Source organism: Egretta garzetta, unplaced genomic scaffold (assembly GCF_000687185.1).
Source record: "Egretta garzetta isolate BGI_Z169 unplaced genomic scaffold, ASM68718v1 scaffold55, whole genome shotgun sequence".
Taxonomy (NCBI): Eukaryota; Metazoa; Chordata; class Aves; order Pelecaniformes; family Ardeidae; genus Egretta; species Egretta garzetta.
In genome coordinates this window covers 3,034,753-3,042,693 of record NW_009259863.1, presented here as the reverse complement: position 1 = coordinate 3,042,693, position 7,941 = coordinate 3,034,753, and the positions used below count along the sequence as shown (strand labels likewise).

The window sequence follows — 7,941 nt, the reverse complement described above, 5'->3', positions numbered from 1 at the left end:
TCTTTCCCTCCCTTCCTTCCTCCCTTATCTTCCCTTCCTTTCCTCCCACCCTTTGTTTCTTCCTTCTTTTCTTTCCCTCTCCATCTTTTCTCTCTCATGTTGTGCTTTTAAAAGAAAAGTGTTCAACATGCATATAGGTACTTATTAATGCACAAATGCAGAGTCATGCACTCCATTTTTTACTTTCCAATATTTCAACTGAGCCTCAGATCAGTACATTTATCTGCTCATAAGGAATTAAGAATATGTGTCCTCTTCCACACATGTAACATAAAGACTTTAGTTGTTTTGGTTTAGGACAGCTATTGTATTTTTATTTTTGCACAAGCAGAAATATGCTTTAGTCTCACTTGAAGAATCACCTAGCATACCTGAACAACTTTATGAGACTGATAAAAATCTGAAGTGATACTAACAACTCGCCCATCTTTTCAAAAAAGTCAGTGCAACAATATGAACCTAGATACAATGCATTACACATAATAGGTGGATAATCCATTTTGCTTGGCTCACGTTTCACTGAATCATCTATACAGTGATTTTGAGTATCTTTGAAGGTCACAAATCCCATTTCTGTTTTCCAACATAGGCAAAATTTTAATCTGTTCTGACACCAACTTCAATAGCAAATACATTACTATATATGGTTAAATTCTGATCATCAATGATACTGGGATAAATTACAAACTATTAATGCTGCCCTCCTGTGTATCACTGTGAAGAGTATGCTGAGTTTACCCTTTCATGACTTTTCAGAAACTTATTTACAAAATCAGAAACACTGCAGTCAAATCCCAAACAAAGCTCTTAACAAATTCTCAGGAAGAGGTGAAAAGAGACACAACAACAAATCAGTAATATCTGTAGACATACAAAACACAGTAAAGCCACACAAAAATTCAAGCAATGACAACCAATGACCAGTGATGCAAAAAAGATGACCTTATAATTTAAAGTACATTTAATCTTTAAAAATTCTCTTTTGAAATAAGCCTGTATGTGTAAATTTAAGTAAAAAAAAAACAACAAACCAACAAAAAAACCCCAACAAGTTGCATAGATAACGTCTTCCATTTTAGAAATAGGACAATTTCTCTAAGAAAGGGCAGACATAGCTTTAGAGGATTACCTACAATCCCTAACCCTTGTTTGTCTTCCTTCCTGAGCTCGCCACTGAGCACTAAATCTTCCCCTCATTCCATTTGCCCTGAACTGCCCCTGCACATGGTTTTGCTTCTCCCATGGAACTGCTCAGTTATCCCCACATTTCTGAGATATTGGTATCTAACCACCTCTTTGTCTTGACTCCACTTAGGAGATCAGCTTGGCTGAAGGACAGAAAAGCTTGCTTCATGGAACATCTCTTTCCTGCAGTCCTGATTCCTTCTGTATTTTCTCATGTTTTTAGAGGTTTTGTGGTTTGTTTTTTTTTTTTCCATTGTTCAGCACATAATTAAGTAGACATGAGAACAGGTCAAAATTATGTCAGTTCTTTGGTGCTTTGCTACCACAAGGCATCTGAGCCCTTAGGAATCTCACTACAAGAGAGTAAAATCTGTGAGGAGAAAAAAACAGTCAGGTGGGGGAAACAAAGCAGTTTACTCACGATTCCTGAAACTGTAACTCTGGTAACTGAAGTCAGACTGGATTATCTACTAAATTTCAGGAAAGACCAAACAAGAAAAAGCTAGTGGCATCTACCTCTAGCCTCCTACATATAATTGTTGTAAGTACAGAAAGCACTGCAGACAAAAAAATTGTACTTTATTCTCACTGACATCCATGTCTTTTTATCTTCCTATGGCCACAAATGATGCTGCCTTCCAACACAATACACTCCATTATTCAATGGATTTGGAGCCAGTTTGGCTTCTAATGGGAAATATATTCATGCTGCTAATCAGAAAGCTTTTTAAATGAATCAGCTTGGTAGTAAAATTGCTGCAATTACCTTATGTCCATAAATATGGAAAGAGTTAATGACAGCAAGCACTGAAGAACGTTGAGCAGGCTCCAGGTTTTTGTGAAACCCCTAGAAAATGTGTTACTTGCATCACAAATGGCTACACACCTTCCCACAATAGCTATTAACATAACCCACTGCTGTGGTTTTACCTATGAAGATTCTCACATTATTTGTAAGAGTACACAATCACTTTTTATAGAACATAAGCTTTGCTTATAATCCTTCCACTACACTTGCATGCAGCTTTTTCATTTGACCTCGAGTTGGCTTCTTAGATTGCTATTTGTCCTAAAGCAGAGTGCTCATCACCCAAGCCTTTAGAAAATAAAAAATAAAAAAAAGAAGCTGTATTTTATCTTTGAATGTCTAACACTTGCTTTCCTAAGAAACAGGAAAGCCCTTTGGCCTATAAAATCCTTTCAGCTGTAGCTCATTCCGCTACGTACATACAGCTTTCTGTATTTTTCTGTTTACATGAATTCACATTAATGTCAGAATGTTAAAAGGTTTGAGACCCAGCCATAATGGTGAGCATATACACAGGCAGGGCTGCAGCCCAGCCAGCTGGCAAGCCACATTAACTCTTCCCAGTACCTACTGGGTTTCCTCCATTCCAGGGAGCTTCAGCTGCAGCAGCTTCAGAACAAAGGCCTTCAAATTTAAGACTTCTCCAGAGCTAGGCAGCTGCGAGTCTTGTTTTTTTTAAAAGCAGGTGGAGATAATGAAAACTTTTAATATGCTCATGAGCATATGCTCCTGTGGACGATGGAGCTTCTGTCTCTGGATATTTCTATGTCTAATGCATACTCTGCAGTTCGTATGGATTCAGGCACAGAGAGGATTCTAATAAACCTTTTTCTTCCACTGCTCTTTTTTTTGTAACGTTACACCTCAGGATAAAACACTCCTGCTCAAGCTATCGTTTCTTCCTCTTTCATTGACACACCTTTTACACCATTTACTATTTCTTTAATTAGAAATACCTTACAACATTCAAAGAGAAGTCCTGTGGGAAGGACTCTCTCATGAAATACATGAACTATTAATTTGCTGTTTGGAAATTTTATTTTTTATAAAGAACAAACAGGTCTCTTACAACAGTATATAATTATGGCCATAAGAAAGCTTTGTTTGCTTAAAACTGGGGAATTCCAGGTAACAAAAAGCTTTAGAAACGTGAAATGAGAAGGTCAGAGCAAGGACTGTTTCACTGGGCTGGCTACAGACCCCAACAGCCTAATTCCAATGGCGGCCCGTGGCCCAGGCTTATGCAAACAGCATGCGAGGAGCAATGCTGCTCCCGGGACAGCCTTGTTAGCTTCCACCATAAACAGTGCCATAGCTTCCCCAGGCCGGGTGTGTGTGGCCCATCACACTGGCCATCCCCCCGTACTTACCACCTCCTGTGTGGCCAGCTGGCTGGCAGGCAGGCCAAAGACAAAAATGGCGGCCCCATGTCCCTCTCTCGGCCCCTCACTGCTGCTTGCAGCTGGGTCCCTCAGCACGCTCTGGCAGCAGCACTGGTCTGTCAGGTAAGGGAGAGCAGGGAGAGGGGCAGCTGCGCACCATCAGGGGAAACGAGGGGTTTGTAGAAACATAAGGCGGGAAGCTGAGCCACAGGAGCAGGGGGGTAGCTGGAGGGTATGGACTCATATGTTAGTGGTGGGAGATGTTGAGATGGGGGAGCTGGAAGTTTGTGACCTATGTGAGTGGAGGACAGTTCCTGATCTACCTACAACTGCCCAGGGCACTGCTGAGGGCAAACAAGGTGCTCTAGGACACCCCTCAGAGCCAGCTCAGCTCACACCTTGCGTCTGCAGAAGGGGGGAAGGATGAGTGAGGCCATTACTGAAGACTTCCTTCTGCAAGGTATGGGGGTGTTAATCTGTCAGTCTGACCTGATGTCTCCTGAGGCTGACTGCCTGGCAGGATCAGGATCCCAGATTTTGCAGAGGGACCCACAAGGCTTGCCTAGCCCACACATGGTTAACCCTTGCTGCTCTTCCATGTGGGCACCAACAATGCTGCTGGGGTAACCCAAAGCATTGAGAGTGACTGCAGAGCTCTGGGCATGAGGGAGGAAAGCATGGGGGCCCTCAGTCCCACCAGCCAGGGTTGAAGTCCTGACCAGCAGCTGACTCATCTAGCAAAACACCTGGCTGTTTTGCTGACACATCTAACCATGGGGAGTAAGAGTGGTTTTCCTTGTTAACCTAAGGAAGAGGACTATGTGTGCTGGGGGACAGTTACTGTAACCTGAACAGAAGTGAGGGAGGAGCAGATGGGCAACAGCATGATGAGAAGCTCTTGCAAGTAAGATGAGTTTAACTCATATGTCCTGTTACAGGACGGACAAGCTCCTCGACCACTGACACTCGAAGAGAAGAACAGTACAAGCACTGCAAAGAATTACAGATGGTAAGTCAGTTAAAAGATTATTATATTTAGTTAGCCTCCCCACCATTTCATTCTCCTATGAGTATTCATATGTGGCATCCTTTTAAATTACAGTAATACTGATAGAAAGTTGAAGTTTAACAAATATTTTTGTGAACATATTCTTGGGGAGATTAGTGCTGGCAACAATTCAATGACTTTGAAACTAATAATTTCATTTTCATTAATAAGTCTTCAGTCATCCAATTAGGATGACAGAAAGCAAATTCATCCACGATACTTTGCTATGAAACTCCATCTCTTGGCTTATTTCTTTACTTTTTGAGGAACATGGGAAATACGTGGGCAAAAAATAATTTTATTAGTATTAGTTTTTTCATTGAAGTTGATTAATGGAAAAAAACCAACAAAAGGGAGATATTTACAACCAGTTTTTCTTAGTGGTAAGGCTACTTAGTGGGAGTACCATTTCTAGCTGGAATGTATGTCTTTAATAAAATATTACTGTTCTGCACCCTGGAGATTTTCAAACGACTCTAACTACTGTTAATAATAGTTAAATATTTTGTCAAAACTACAATGTATCTATCCTTTGCACTTAATACCAATAGATAATTTCAAACACTAAACTGCTGTTTGCACTTCCTTCATTCAATATTTTTACTGTACAACCGTGATTGTACCTGTAGTGGGAAGTTTTTTCCAGGTACACACTACCTTCTCCATATCACCAATAGATACGCATAGAGTTAATGGTGTGATTTGATTGCATTTCAACCACTGCTGAAGTTCACATTCAAAAAAGCTTCACGTGAGGAAAAACATTGCCATGACAGAGCAAGGGTCCAACACTATGTTCATGCTGACGATGAGAAGCCTTCAGGGAAGGTTTGAGGGCAACCTAACCGCAGCCTTTCAGAATCTACAAGGAGGTTATTGAGACAGTCAGGCTCTTTGAGGACAGGAATGATAAAAGGAGAAGAGAAAATAGCCTTAAACTGAAACAGGTAACTTACCACAGTAGAAACGTGCTTGCTGTCCTAACTATAAAGAATTTATGCCTCCCCAGTTCTGTAAACTCTGACAGAATATAAAAGCAGAGTGAATGGATATGAGTCATATGATCCTTTTTTTTATTTTTACCTTAGAGCCTCCTGTCTCAGGTAGCCTATGCACGTAGCAGTGTTTTTGCTTTACTGTCAATATGCTGAAAGTACTTCAGCTTTCATTTTCTTTACACTTCTATGTTTATCTCCAAAAACTGCATTTCTTTGAAGTTTCACATTTAACGAATCATGTCAATCACTCTCTTTTGCATTCTAAAATAAGGTCAATCATTCCAGCAAGTCTTGGAGGACAGCCACATCAAAATCCGTAACTTTTATTCTTTATTCCCTTAAATACAATAACCTACTTCATATTTATAATTGGTATTGAAAAGGTTTTAGTTTCTTTTCAAATGAGTCTCATGTTCTCCTGTATGTTCTGTTTAGTCTTTTCAGCTGAAACACCTTAAAGACAGAGCAGAACATCGATCTTCAACCATTATTTCTGGGTTTTTTTCTGCTATTTCACTGTGGTATGTCTCACCTTTGGTTCCACATAATGTACCCACGGTTACAGTGAATCTATGTTTTATGCTGTCAAAGAAGTCTGTGCTGCGTGACTAGCAGAGAGTTATGTTTTTCTCCCAAAGTTGAAATGTTCTCTAATGTGGCGTGCTAGACAACAATAAAATGTGGTTAACATCCAGAACCATTGTCAGTGCAGCCCACAAGCAGCTTTCCAACAAAGCAAAACAATGGTTATGAATAAACCCTCTTTACTGTTCCTTTGTTGTGCTTACACAGAGCTACAGATTCAAGTAGACTGCAACATTCTTCTGAAAGGAAAAGATGGCTTGTTTAGAGCTCCTGTAATGCACAATGTCTACACTTCTAGCCTAAACGTACACATACACACATGCAGGAGCCCATACACAGAATTCAGCTGCCTTAAAGGGATGGAAAATCAGACCCTAAAACCCAGGAAGCTCCTTCCCTCTTCCTGCAATTATTGTGTATCTTTCCTAACACACGCATCAGTCATGCCTGTTGATCTGTGTTTTGATTCTTAACCTCTTCTACTTCAAAAGGGGTGGTAAGATCTGCATTTGCTCTCCCAGCTCTCTTCATAAAGGGGACAATTGGCTGCATTTTCTAGTAATTTTCAGTTCTCCCCTCCATTCTGTTGAAGAGTTATAAAATACAGTTGTAAACAACAAAAAAATCTATATGTACAATATTTTCTTATGTATCTTTCAAGTTATTTTTTAAAGAAGATATATATGTGTACAAACAGCACAAATCTTTAGAAAGCAGAGTGGTATAAAGAAGCCAAGACTACAACAGAAATTGAAATCCAGAGATTTCTAATCATACAAGTAGCAATGTTCTGTAATATATGCTTATTTTATGGAAAGTGGAAGTAAAATCCCTTTTTAAAAATGTAAATTTCTTATTATTTACAGTATTTGGATACTGTGGGGAAAAATGGGCATGAAACTTGTTTATATCCAAGAATAACAATAAATTATATGCATGGTAATTATTTCCATTTTCTGTATATTGATATATATATATAGGTAATACATATCAAATTTCTGTATGTATAAAATGCATAAACCACACACTTTTTTAAATCTCTTGGGAAGGAGGAACAGTTTCTTTTAAACTATTCTAAATTTTTTACTTAAAAGAAAACTTGCTGAACACTGGCAAATAACTCTATTTTTGTCCCTTTTATATGAGTCCTATAGGCCAAAAAAAGAGGTTCTGGAGAACTCCCCGTGGAAAGGAAGGACTGGAATACTGGACCATGACCAGCAATGCGGACTATGCCTGACACTGGCATATGGTATGTGCCAGTAAAACATTTGTGTTTCCACAATCTTTCAAAAGTATAACTTAAATAGTCCATTTCAAACTAAACAGAAATCAGAGGTACATTTTTTGCCCCACGTATAACAGTTTGGAGAGCTCTAACACCTGTACCTTTATTCATGAATGCAGACAATCCCTGAACTACTCTGAAATTATTTTAGGATGACAGATACTCGGTTGTAAGCCCAAAATGAAGCTCCCGATTTCTGTTGATTTCCATTCAGATTTTCACTGACGCCTGCATTCTGACAGCCAAACTGATGCTCAGGTCAGCTCTTTCGATTCAGCATATTTCCAGAATCACCTAGTGCGGTGGCTATGATGTACCTTGCAGCTAAAAACTCTGTTAGCTTCTAATACTAAAACTACTTACAGATGAAAAGGAGCATGATGACCCTGGAAGTTTCAAGCATTTCTGTTTTAATTTGGTATTCTACTCACTCATTCTTTGAAAAAGTATTTTCCTGTCTACAAATAAACACCTGTAATTCATTTTCTAGAAAAGAGCAATTCACACGTGCAGTAAGAGCCGTGAATGCTATGCACTTATGCATATATTGGAGTGGAATAGCAGATATTGTCTTATTTTTTTCTTAAAAGCACACATAAAACAATAAATACATCTGTTGATTACCGTACATTTAAAAATGATTATTT

At 39.1% G+C, this 7,941-nt stretch overlaps 1 protein-coding gene across 1 annotated transcript in view; it reads right to left on the bottom strand.

Moving 5' to 3' along the window:
- Nucleotides 1–7,941, bottom strand: part of EYS (eyes shut homolog) — a 904,272-nt gene that overhangs the window by 323,767 nt on the left and 572,564 nt on the right. The window lies entirely within an intron of this gene.